This window comes from Symphodus melops, assembly GCF_947650265.1.
Source record: "Symphodus melops genome assembly, chromosome: 21".
Taxonomy (NCBI): domain Eukaryota; kingdom Metazoa; phylum Chordata; class Actinopteri; order Labriformes; family Labridae; genus Symphodus; species Symphodus melops.
In genome coordinates, this window is record NC_136711.1 from 6,327,125 (window position 1) to 6,341,309 (window position 14,185).

The 14,185-nt window shown below is 37.9% G+C and overlaps 1 protein-coding gene across 1 annotated transcript in view; it reads right to left on the reverse strand.

Annotated features, from left to right (window-relative positions):
• Positions 1–337: 337 nt before the first annotated feature.
• The window catches only part of uts2r (urotensin 2 receptor), a 48,779-nt gene continuing 34,931 nt past the window's right edge, over positions 338–14,185 (reverse strand). Inside the window, exon 4 of the mRNA XM_079334238.1 lies at positions 338–1,621. The gene's annotated coding sequence lies outside the window, so the exon portion shown is untranslated. The remainder of the gene's footprint in view (positions 1,622–14,185) is intronic.

Here is a 14,185-nt window from a genome sequence, read left to right on the forward strand (position 1 = left end):
TATTTGCACATTAATGGCCCTTAGGTTTTCAATACACCTGAGCAGCGTATAGCGTTCAGAGGGATTCACCATGCTAACCTCACTGAAGAAAGTCAAAAATGGACTGACATTTCTGAATACATTCTGTTTTCAGCTGAACTTTGATTCAATTAGAGTATTTCTTCTTTCAGTGTTTGGAGAAGTGTTCTCCACTTTTTCTTCAGCTTGAGACATTTTTAAAAGTCCTTCAACAGTTTCTCACCTTGGGGTGGCTCTTAAGGGCTAAGATGCTTTGTGATTTTTTTTTAATCAGGATCTGATTTTAGAATTGGTTACAATTCTAAGAATTTTCTGAGAATGTGATCACTACTATTAGAAGAAGCGTTATGAGCACTAATGTGCCTCAGTACAGCCTACCAGGGCATCATAGCAATTAACTTTGGCTGATGTCAGGAAAATGATGTGACACACATCACTTAACAATGTGAAAGAATTAAGCTACACAGGCAGAACCAGCCTCCTGGATGCCTCCCTTTGGAGGTTTTCCAGGCATGCCCAACTGGGAAGAGACCCCGGGTTAGAGCCAGAGTTCTCTGGATACTATCTACTGTCATGCCTGGAAACGCATCGAAATCCCTCAGGAGAAGCTGGAAAAAGTTGCTGCGGAGAAGGTGTAGTCTGATTTGACCGACTCCGCTTGCTGCCACCACCACACAACCTCAGATAAGCATAAGAAAATCAAAGCATGGATGGATGGACACAGAACTACTGTAGGATCTATTTAACTCTAGTTTGGGATTTTTTAAAATTTGTACGTGAATCATGATGAGATTTAACGTTATCTGCAAAGCTGATGTAGACATAAGAGGATTTAACCCATCTTGTTTTTTTCCTCATAAGATTGGTAGTTGTCGATTCATGGGACTCTATATATAAAGAAAAAAATCACAGTATAAAAAGGTTGTACGTGTGTGGTGGTACGTGGTCATTGAATGTGCCTCACACGTGTGATGGCTCTTTGTCAAACAACGTCCCCTATTTTTTTCTCAGAGAGACGTATTGGTCCCATTCAAATAAATTAGGTTCCTTATTTTTTTCCTAACCCATGCTGCTGTCATGCTGGGCTGTGCCTTATCAGTGAAACACAACACTGAGATGGCCTCAAAAGAAAGTCCATAAATAAAACTGAAGCTGCTCATGCAATTTCTTCTGATTTAAATATTAACATGCCAGACACTTGTGTTGCCTTCAGCTATAAGGTGACATTACGATATAATTTCCCCTTTGGTTTTCAAAGCCTACCACTGTTCTTACTTCAGCTGTGCATCACCATTGTTATTCCTGGCTCAATGTATCATGGGGGCAAAGGACAGTAAACATAAGAGAAAGCAAACAGGCTGCATATGAACGTAGTCAGAGAGATGAGGGCGTCAGCAGTATGCAGCATTTCTTCGATTCTTTCTGTTGTTCATATATCACTCGTCCTCACAGATTAGACTTCAATCACAAAGAGTTTTAATCTTCAGCACTCTCCTTCATGGCTGTGGTGAAGAGAAGTTCAGGGTCTGCTGCTGTTTGTTTCATCTCCAACGTGTTCTTCTTGTACTTTCTCTCTTTCGCTCCCAGCACAGCTCAGTCACATCTGTCAGGGAGACAAAGGGACACAGGCTATTAATACTGGGGATGGTAAATACTCTGCACACACACAGACACCCACTGTTGGTATAACATGTTCTCTTTGGAATCAGTGTGCTGATAAAAATAGCAAAGACACACTTATCTGTTCCTGTGAGCATTCAGAAAGGTAGGCACAGCTTTTTCTGAATGTCCCAAACACACAACACATAAATAAATGCACACAGAATTTGGACTCAGTCACAATAACGTGATTAAGAGAGTGTAGCTAAAGGGATTTCTTGTCAGTATTGGCTTACCAATGAACAGAGTGAAGAGAACCTTCAGCATCTTTTATTTCAATGCCATTATCCACCAGGTGTCATTTTTATACCAAAACACAAACAAGTCTCATGTTGTAGATCACCGTTGAGTCTTGAGACAAACCATGCAAGCTTTAGAGAGCAGTGTTTCATGAATGAATGAATTACACCTTTTTTGGTGGAATTTGCATGGCTTTACTCTTATTACCTTAATATTTTATAGTTTAGTGTTTATCAGCATCACAACTTTTGCGCAGCATCTTCATGATACAACTTCTTTTGTTCTTGGTCACATGAAATGGAAGTGGGTCGTATGCAAATCCATTCATGTAGGGACTAATTCATCTGATTCACAAGATTTATGTCTGCTATGCAAACAGTAAATGAACACTTAACTTGATTTCATACACACATTATAGGACATATAATAAATGCAGCACTGAGACACTGCAAAAGTGAGATTTTGCAAATCTCAGATTTGCATGAATTATAATAAATCTCACCAGAACTAACTATATCATCACAGTGATTTATATGTAACAAGATGTTGCTGTAAAACAGCACGAAGTGCAAAGGATTCAAAGCAACAGTGGCAATAGCCATAACCGTTCCTCTTCTTACTTCAGTGTGCTTTAAACCTCGGTGTGAAGAATCTTTGCATTCAAATATTTAAATTAATTACAAATGGTCTTAACATATACAGTACATGTGTTGTTGTTAAGTTCTGACAATTATTATTTATAGCACAATCTGAAACAAATATGGATTTGGTCAATGAACTTGTTAATTCATGACTTAACATGCGTGTATTATATGTATGCATATTGATGAATTTGTATCCTTTATTATTTATGTGAATATGCAATTTAGTATAGGCACCCCCCATTCCCTCCCCTCCCATGTCTCTATCCAAGCTGTATCCTGTTGAGTGGCACCTGGGCGTTCTGATCTGAGGCATGCTTGGTCAGGTCCTCAAAGCCTTCCTCACAGGACGAGGCTTTTACTATTGCACATGGTTGTCCTTGTGTGTTTATCCTGCCCTGTCAGGAGTTCTTTTTTCTATAATTAAACTTAAAAACTAAATTTTCTATATATACAACATTTAGAAACGCCAGAGAAATCCGTAATTCTACTAGGATGGACATCCATGTATTGTCATGGCCGTTGCCATATGTTTATAGTTGCCGTGGAAACAGTGGATGTTATGTCAAAGACCACTGCATTAGGAAATGGGAATTGCTACTGAAAGCTGCCATACTTCTGTACATGTGCTGCTGGAAGAAAATCTTAACGTAGTTTGATCAACTTGGAGTTTACTTTCATTGGCGGTGGGGGAGGGGTGGAGTAACAGATAGAATCACTTCCATGATTCCCTGCCATGTCAACGTCATTTTCTGTCACTGTTTGACTGAGAACCCCTTGGTTTCAAAATGTACATACTGTGCCTTTAAGTCAGGAGTTCTTGGGGCCAAAGCTTGCCTTGTCGAACAGCCAGCCAATCGACAGCTCAAAATATTGTCTTCTCAAACTATGCACTTGAGTCTTCATTTTGATATTTTTATAGCTAAGAAATTAATTCTGAATGAAATTAAGCTAATTATTTTTCTTTTAGCTGCATGGTGATGGAGTATTTCCTAATTGTCAAAAGATCAGACCATCATAATAAAACATGTAACAGTCCTTTGAATACTTCTGTCCTTAATATTAAAAGGCTAGAAATCTTTCATATTTTTTGAAACAACTCCCATAGAGACTAAAAGTGTTGTCATTTTTTTCCGAACAGAATAAGAAACAGAAAAGATCCAAAGAGAAACATGTCAAAAAGAAATAATGAGGTTGAAATGTAGATGTTGATGTTCTGGGTTTGCTGTTTGATTTAAGTAAAATCTAGATTTTTGTTTAACTTCCCGGAATCTGGCCGAGGTCAGGACTTCCTTTAGTTGAATAGTGATCCTCTTTATACAATTCTGAGTAAACATTTTATTTTTTGACAAAAAGAATCCATGAAAAGTTTCATTATAAAGCAAAGTTTATCAGCTAAAGAGGATATATCGAAATTTCTTGTGTCATGAAGGGAGATGCTGCTCCCAGTGCTGTGCATTAGCATAATTATGATAAAAAAAAAAAAAAAGTGTTAATTGTGGACCTTACTCGCACCACGATTAATGACTTAATTTTAGTCAATAATTGCTTGTCCGGTCCCCACCCAGGACCTAAACTGTGCATTTGAACAGGACTTGCAATCCACGCACGCATACACTCTTTTTTTTATTTTCAATCTCATCCAATTTTTTTCACTGTTTATTTAATAAGCACAGCCAAAATCAGTTCTGCAGTTCATTTTCTTGGAATTCACTGATAACGTTGATGATTAAATCTATTAATAGTGTTTCTCAGACCAAAGCCAGCTTGTCCGATTGATTAATGTAAGAATAGATTTACCATTTCACATGCTAACATTACCTCTTCTAACTGCACATGCATGGGAACAGTGGGTACTCCCAATCACAGGAAAAAGAGTCTCAGCATTGCTCCGTGATGTGATTGCATGACTCATTGTAAGCAGCAGTGTGCTGATAAGTAGTGGTTTTATGATAGTTTCGATGTGAAGGTGGATCACCATTTGCTGAAAGAGAATTCATGCGAGTAGTTAATATATTAGTAATTTCAGATGAAGTGAATCCGGATTTAATTGTCAACTAATTTGGAGAAGGCCTAACATAACAAACACAGAGACAATAAATGAAATTCACCTCTGCCATCACTTTAGTTTATTAGCAAGTTGAAGAATGTTAACCAATCAAACTAAAATGTTAATTGTGGTGAAGATTTTTGACTAAACGCTTGCATTGTCATTTGTGACATGCAGCTCTTAGCATTTAACAAAGGCAGGATTAGTAATTTTTGAAAACTCGCACATGCTCCATGTTCACCCACCCCTCCCCTTGTGCTCCATCTAATGAAATGCCCCTCACTTACATGCACTAGCGCCATTGGTCCAGAAATGGATTTTCAGCTCATGCTTTGAGTGTGGGCTTGTGCATGCATGGGGTAGAGAGCGAGCAGGAAGACAGGGAGGCCTGATTGGTTTATAAAACTTGCAAGGTATTATAAAGTGGTGCTTTCAGCTTGGACCCCATTGGGAGCAAAAATGCCATACTATAATTGTAGCAGTATAGGACTACTATAAATGGACATTAAAAGCAGTCCCTCTAATGATGTACTACATCTACATATCCCATGAAGTGGGATCAACATAAGTTTAACATTTTTAATAGACTGTTGATTTATTTATGCCTTCCATTTGCCACACCACCACCACCTGATAGTAAATGGACTTAAGCTTGTTTCATAATTTTCTTTTATACATTTTTATTCACTTTTTTCCGAAGGAGACATTGACATGTTGCTACAGGCGTCAGGAATCACACACTCGACTTTCCAATTGAGAGATGACACTGAGCCAAAGCCATTCTCCAATTCCCATTACCCCGTTTTTATGCTGCAATACACGATGATACACTTTATTGTCTGTCTTAGACTTTAAGCTCTGAATGCAGATTGGAGGTGTCTTTATTCCACTCAGAATCAGAATCTGGATTTATTGCCAAGTACATTTACACATACAAGGAATTTGACAATTAACAAAGGAAACAAACCGAACTATCAAAAGCTTGAATATTAAAAAAAGCAAATTACAAATATATAAAATAGAATTTTAAAAGGTCAAATATAAAACATTTAGAAACACAAAATCCTCCTTCCTTCAACATGGCACTTTAGCCAAAAATAATAGTCTTTAATGCCCAAAACAGTACAAACTTGTAATGATGCAAGTCACAGTGGTTAGATATTCATGTTATAACTCTATGAGTTGTACCCAAAGCTGTTTTTACAACTTCAAATTGGAAAGTTTCTGGAATTAAAGATTGACACAAAGTTTGAAGTGGCTTTAAGGTTGGCTTTTGCTGCCGAAGTCCTGGTTGGATGGTCGGCTTTACTTGCTCATTGCGGCGAAAAGACGACTAACCCATTCCTACTCCCAGTTGCAGCCCAAAATCCAACTTTAGTCATATCCCACAGGGCAAAAAGTGAGGAAAAGAAATCCTTTCCTCTTCTTTTTCCACAAGAAAAAATGGAACTTGATTGCTAGGCTTTTTAATCAGATACACACAGTGCTGCAAGAGTAAAGTCATGTGGTTATCTGCTGTACCAGTTATAGCAGGTTTTAGACCTTTGAGGGTATTAGGCTGCTGACTAGCTTCCTTGTTTCAAATGCCCATAAGCAATACAATTGTGTTCTATGCTGTTTGAAGGCAGCGGACAGAAAATAGACCTGGATAATTTTGCTCTCCAATCCCTCAGCTCAGCTGTTCATTTGACGCCTTTTGACTTGAGATTGCAGCACATCCTGTTGTTAGCTCTCCCACTGTAGTCCTGCCTTCATTAATGACTCCATCCTTTCTCATTTTCCTCACAGGAGGTTTCACCAGGCCTTCGGTGCTTGCTCAGTCTCAGCCAAAACCTCTCACAGCCCATTTGGCAGCAGCAGTCAGGCGGTGAGGTGCATATTTGTCCCTCTTTGCCAAAGCTCCATCATCAAAAGCTCATCAAAGACCATGAGTGGATCTCAATATGCTGAGGAAGTAAGGGTTCATTGACTGTGAGTGCTTGCTTCTGCCATTTCCTGTAACCCCACGGTTGTAAATTATTCAGCTAGGTCTAAAAAGATGCAACCTAGGTATCCTTGCCTACTGCTTACGGAATTCTTACTTTTTTATTATAGTGGGTTTGTGTGTTGGAAAAGTGTTGGAAAGAGCATTTACCCCCTGGGGAATTTGTGACCGCAAAGTAAAGCACATTAGTAATGCTGGGGCATAAATCTCCTTCATGGCAGTGCCAGGGAAAAGATTTACAAAGTAATTATTTTTATTATCATCAGAGTTGATATTGTAAAGCCTGTGCACACCCTTGGCCACATTCAACCTGGCAAACAGTCAATTTAAATCTTCGAATATGTTTGTCCACTTCCATGTTAAAATTACGTTTACAGATGCAACAAGTGAATATACGCTTGATTGTGTGTGTCTGGGTATGGGTTAGATATTTGCTGAAAGTCAGGGTAAAAAGAAAGTTACAAGCAGAGTTTGCTGCTTTTTAGTCTGTTAAGGCTCCTGCTTCTTGCTTGCCCCTCTCTCTGGCAGGACATAGCAACCTGGCTTATCCTGGCTGGCTTAACACACTGCACACTGGCTGCTTCTTATCTTAGCCCTGCAGCACTTTGGTTCCTCATTCCCACATGCAATTACACCAGCAGGCACAGACCACTAATAATGACAGTTTGTCGATGTTATGTTTGTGCACACATTTGCTGCTGTTTTACTGAGACATTTGTCTTCGTTTATTTATGTTATTCTCCATGGACACATAATAGACAAAGTGTGGTGACAGACTTTTATTGACTCATAAAATTGGCATATAATTGCAGGGAAAAGTGTAATTACATCATTATAATTTTGAAACATAAGCAATATATTCTTTGAAGCAAAGAATGATAGATTGTAAGGTCAATACATTGTTGTTGTCTTTAATGAAGTTATTTTCTGAATCTCCCAGCTCAAATGATTCAAGCATTCTTACCATGGTTTTGATTGAAAACTTCTAAAACTCGTGGGATTCTTTACTATTGTTGCAGCAGTCATTTGGACTGTTTTCAAAATTTGCTACGTCATAACTTGTTTTTTTTTTAAAAACAATGACTTTTCCCGAATGTGTGTATATTTCATTCTAACATTGTTTAATCGATAAAATTTTGAAACACAAATGAGATATGCGTATTACTACCTTGAATGACCATAGCAGTCAAATTGACTGCATGCTTTTTACAGGGGCTGTCATAGTTCACTATTTGTTACATTTTCCCGCTCTTTCTCCTGCTTTGTTGCTGTGTTTGTTCTTTATGCCCTGTGAAACTAAAACCTAGTTATAGTTTTACTCTAAAGCCAATAGAGGCAAAAATGAAAGTAGAAAGAAAATGACAGTTATGGGGGCTTTAGCTTTGCTTCAGAACCTTGATGGGGAAGATTCAGACGGAGGAGCAGGTTCAGAGAGTGATGTCTCTTGGTGTAAATAAATAAAACACTCAATCATTATAGTTTTCATTTAGTGTCCTGATGTGTATTTACCTATTCCACCAATTAATTCTTAGATCTTTTTATTGATAATCCAAATTATATAAAAACTATGTTCGAGCAGTCAAAATGACTGCTATGGTAGTTCTAGTAGTTGCAGAATTCTGGTAGACTGAGTGTTAAATGATAATTAATAAATTACATGGCATTGTGAATGTTCACAAACAGCCGCACTAATAACAATGCACAAATAGAGTGGAGATGAAATTTCTGTTGAGGCAATGTGTTAACTAGGCTGCAGTATTTACAAGACTTGTCACAAGACACTTTCCAATGATCAGGAAAACAATTCAGCCTCTGGATGATTTTTAAATAAATTATCTTTCTTTAATTTCTCTAAATATGACATGACTATTGTTAATAAAAGCAGGTGTGAAATAAGTCTGGAGTTGTCAGTGGCTGAAAACTTCATCCACATCTGTGGAGACAGTCTCTGCCAAGCATGGGTTTGCAAGTTTGGTTTTGTGTTGTTCCCCAGTCCTTGTTTTCATTCATTCAGAGAGGTTTTTTTGCCAAACAGTGAGACTCATTTGACATTTCAAGTCTGGCCTCCGAATAAACATTCCCCTCCAAGTTTAGCAGATAACATTGCTCACCACAACTTGGGCTGATGATTTGCAGATGTGTTCGCTCTTCGACTGCTCTGTGCCGTACTACACGGCGAGCACAGCGCTTTTTATCTGAAAGGCCCTTAAAGGAGCAAACACTTTTTTTCTACATTTGGTCGCAAAACAAGAGAAAAGTACACAGTGCCAGACAAAATTCCTGTATTTCCTTCAGCTTAAATGGACATGATGCTGGTTTTATAGTGATTGTTACAATAGTAGGCTGACATGGTGTTCAAAAGGGGGTCAAGATGCTCAAAACCTTTGAGGGTGACAACTCCCCCATCATAACCTCTAAGGGTCTGACAGTCAGGAAGTCAAGGACCAGCGAGACATTAAATCCCAGGTCCTTGAGTTTTGTGAAGAGCCTGGAGAAAACTGGTTTTATCTATGAATACTTGTCATTGAAAAGCAATTTCAAATAGCACCCTTTTATGTCCAGGTGAGAAAGGTTAGTGGGGAGGATAGTAGCTAGTTAGATAGTACCTTTTTTATTAGATTTAATTGAGTTTCTTAAATTTAGCTTGCATGTAATAATTCATAACAATCTCACAATGTATTTTAATTATGCTTTGTGGTTTGCTATAATTTATGTTAAAGGGATTTTTTGACATTTTTCGATACATTAAACAATATATAAATAATTGGCCCAATAGGGAAATATGTCTTGCCATGTCTATGCCCACAATGCAGTGAAAACACACAGCTGTGCAACATACAATAAGCAGGCCATAAAGAGTTCTCGGGATTTTTGTCACTGCACATTGTATTTTGACTATAGGCTCAAAGGGATCATATTGAACTTGATATCCTTTTTATTTATTCTATGTTAGATTCAAAAATGATATGTAGAATTCCAGAATGATTTAGTGTAGGATGAACCACGTCACATACATTAACAGAGAAGTAAATGGACTTGAATCTGTGCTGGGCTTTTCAAGTCTTCTGACTAATCAAAGCGCTTTTACACATGGTCACACCAACACATTCACACACAGCAGAGGCTGCTAAATGTAGTGAGACCAACCAAAGAAACAAATCCCTCTTTTACACTTTCATGACGAAGCTGATGAAGCAGCTGTAACAATTCAAGGTTACATGTCTTGCACAAGGAAACATCGGACATGTTCCTGCTGGAGCTTTGGATCAAACCCTCAACCTTCCATTTAAGAGACAACAAAACCACCAATTGAGCCACATTATTTAAAAAAAAGCACTAGGATAAAATTCTATTAAAAAAGGGGGAATTTATCTTGTAGGCTACTTAAAAAACTATTAAAAATAGACAAAATCGCTACGTAAGCACAACAGCACCTTCGCAATAGTGGGTACAGTGGTAGTTTTTATGTAAGTGCTGTTCAAGGTTATAATCAATGACTCTAAATATTAATGGACAAAGCCTGATTGACATCACTCATCTGTTAGTGCAGAGGGCTCTAGAGGCTCATCATTAGCTGTTGTAATGCTGGAAATGCTGTTTCAGCCGAACTTTCATTCAAACTAAATGACAGGCTGAGAGCTGGAGCTGAGACGGGATTTAAGCTTCCTGACAAACTGTTACACAGAGCCCGCATGTCACTCAAGTCAGAAAAACCCCTACAACAAAATAACCCCTTGTGTTTCTACTTTCAAGCTAAATTAAGTTGAAAATTGGAAAATAGCAATATATATATATATATATATATATATATATACATAATATTACATATAGACATTACATAAAAATAGCACATCAAACGGATGTTGTTCCATCTCCAAATGGTCCTATGACAAATTAATGCTTGCAAAAGGTTCCTAGGTACAGTATGTATTGAAAGTGAATCAACCGGCAGTGGAGGAATTCAGACGCTATTTTAACTGCATTTGGAGTGGAATTGGTTTGACGCAAATTCTCGACAATAGGCGTCGAGGGGTTAAACATATCAAAATAAACTTTAAATCAACATTTCTGGCTGGTGTGATTTTGAGTAGAAGCGTTTATGTGCTGGACTTGGAGCTGTTTTTGTGATTTTTGTTTGTCTGTTTCCAGTTTACATGCATGTGCTGTTTTCTTTTTCCTATAAGGCTCAAAGTCTCGATCTAAAATGCATTATAATGCACTCATTTGTGGTCTCTCTCACCAGCACAAGCAGCTACTGTACAAGCAGTAAAGATCAGAGGAACCTTTCCAAATGTTTACATCCTCCTGGATACTCTTAGAGAGTGCCACAGCACTGATCAGAGTTTGTTCTAGAACAAAGAGAGGTGAGAAAGGGTACCTGGAAAAGCTTTTTACAGAGGGAAAGGGAGACAGTTGTAATGATGCCATCATCACAGGCAGATGGGACAGAGCTGAGAGTTGTTCACTCCAGGGATACGTCAAAGCCAAACCCTTGACGTCGCGGCAAGTGCATCGTTTGATCCTGTTCTATATTTCAAGAAAAGAAGAAAATCCCGTCAGATGTGTCGGTGTATTATCATTATGTAGCTCAGCGTAAGTTAAAGCGGGAAGACTAGTTATGTTCCCTCACATATTTATTCAATGTTCTTCCTTAACCTTCCTAACCCTGTATACTACTTCCACCATCCTATCCTGCTGTCAACCTGAGTGCATTAAATCATCGTGACTTCCAAGTGTCATCACCAAAAACTTCACAAATGTATCTTTTCCTAAACTGTTAAATACCGTTTTGTTAACTCTTACTTTAGTCTCTCCTGACTGAAATGGTCACATCAATGTAGACAATACGTCAAGCTTTGTTGAGTCCTACATAACTGTTTTTGACCTTTCTATGCTAGTTTATATAGAGCAGTATAAAAACCTTTATTTTATTTAAAGTTTCCATTTAGGCTGCTCTAGCTTTAAGTTCCCACATAAGCTACAGGTCCAGATGCTATATGTGCACACGCTTACGAACCTTCAACAAGGTTTAAGTTACTGACAATTCCAGTGCCAATTGCTGAGTGCCATGTTCAAATGAAATATCTTATCATCTTTGATATCTTTAAAATGAAGTACAACAATACAAGAGTGACAATAAACCCGTATTTTATTTATGATTTCTTTTGTTATCATCCTTCTTTCTTTCCTGTGTGTGAATATAAAAATAAGCAATTTCATTCATGATCTGATATCCATTATTTTAAAAGGTTTAAACTCAAACCTCGAAGATGCCGAGATTATTTTTACCCTCAAATTACAAGAGTTATGAACAAACTCAGACCACGTGGCAACCTTTGGTGTTGAAAGATGACGCAAGTGAAGAAGAAGTACAAAAAAAAGCTGCAGTCCAAGCGTCCACTTTACAGTCACAACACACTCCATTCAGAAAAGCCAGTTTAACATGTTTAGAGCCTGCTTAAAAAAAATCTAAATTGGTCTGATTAGCTCATGTCTCTATGTGCACACACTGGGAGTTGTAATATGTCATCAGTTTCTTTTTTATGAAGGATACAAGTTTTTCATAATAATGTGAATATCTGACCTGACAGGAGGGAGCGGCGTAAATTCTTTGGTTACTCCAGCCTCTCTTTGAAATGGTAGGTTATTAAGACTGCATACTCATTCATGTACATTTGCTATTTGCAAATTTTGTGTTTCTTGAGTTTTGAACTCAGTAACCCCCTTGTGGGTTTATTTAGTGCAGTGAACAAATAATAAATGATCTAATTAATAAGGTTTTGTGGCTAATAATAGACTATAAGTTGAGTTAAATGTTTGCTTTACAGGTACACTGCATTTCTCTATTTGTTTTTTGAGTTTGCTTTGACGTCTGTCATTTAGTTTTTCTCAATGTTTGACCTCAATAAATGCTGACTCACAAACTACTTCATTCTGATCCGTTTGCTTCCCTCATTTATGCATTTGCAGTTTGGGTGTAAGTGAGCACATCTCTGTATCAGCTTGTGTAAGAGTCCGCTCTTCTGTGGGAGCTGAGCCAAAAGAGCAGACTCTGAAAAGAACTGAACTTCCCATCACTACAGGGAAGGTCCACTACTGAGCACTTGTCTTAACAGTCTTCTCTAACTTTTTCACATGCTGTAACTCTACCTTTTTTTGTCCTGTTGCTTTCCTAATGACTAAAATGTTATGCTTAATATATCACTTAACAAAGCCAGCCAATAGTTGCATAATGTGGATACACTTGGTAAGAGCTTCCCCCTCTTAGTGCACCACATGTTACCAGTCTTGTCTTTTTCATTAACTGTTCTTCTTGTCTTGAAGTCCACACCTGTTGAACAACTGTTCTTTAGATTTCTGATTCCACACTGGAAAGATTACAGGCAAGGTTTATTGGTTCTCTTTGATCCCCTCTCCTTCATTCACTCCTTCCCCTGCGTGTGACTTTATTTCATGGCTTTCCCCTTGGCTATTTGTGTCAAGGTGGAAGAATATAGCATGGATATCTTTATATCCACGTGTCACATTTCACTCGACCCAAAGCAAATACGGCTGGAGGAGGCCTGCCGGTACAGCTCAGCACTTAAGACAGCTTGTTCTCCTTTCTGAACAACATGGGCTTAATTTCTGTGTGATCTCCCTGTCTTTATCACGACACATGGCTCAACAGCAAAACTAACAAGCTTGTAAATGATCTTGATCAAAATCTCCTGTGCCATTATTGTTTCTCAGGATGTTTGTTTCTGTTGACCCAATTTTAATATTCACAGTTGCAGACAAGGATTGCTGATTGAGCAAGAGGTTTTAACACTATTTGGGACACAAGCAGCTCCTTAAAGACAGCAGCAACATGAAAGGGGAGGCTGCATGCTGATAAACAGAATGCATTAGGGCAGCTGTGACTATGTTTGCTTTGTCTGTGGTAATTGAGAAGATAACTGTGAAATTGTTCATTTAATGTGCTGAAAATCCACTTTCATATTCACAATGATTAAACAATAGCCCATTCCTTGGAGTAATTAGTGGGATTTACTGTTACAATTTCAAGCCTCTCATTTGGCTCTGATTGAGCCTCTTTTGTTTGGTGAATTAATAAACAATTAGTTTGTATTGGCTTCATTCAGAAGTGGATTTTAAGTTGAATAAGTGAAGAGTCCTTGAGGAACTATCTTTGAACTGTGTAGGTGTGTTGTAAAAGGCATTTCAGCTAAAGTAAAGCGCTGTCATTATGTTTTTAGAGTTACGTGAATTACATCTCACTTTTTACAAATAGGACATATGTACTTTAATGTTTGTTAAGTGAAATATGACTATGTCAGTTCTGTCTGTCGCCCATCATTCCAGTGTGTTCATGGTCAGCTTTTATTCAATGAATGTCAGGCTTTCATCTCTGTTTGTATTTGCCTGTTATGGAACAAAGCTGACTTTGTACTTTTTCCATTAGTCAATGTTATAAAACCACTGAAAAGGCTTTTAGCCCCTCTAATTGTTTTTCTCCCAGTCAGAAGTAGTACAAATATTGGTTTTGTTTTTACAACCATTAGTATTAAGAAATGGGTGTAATTTATTTTTTATCTTCATTGACTCTTATAG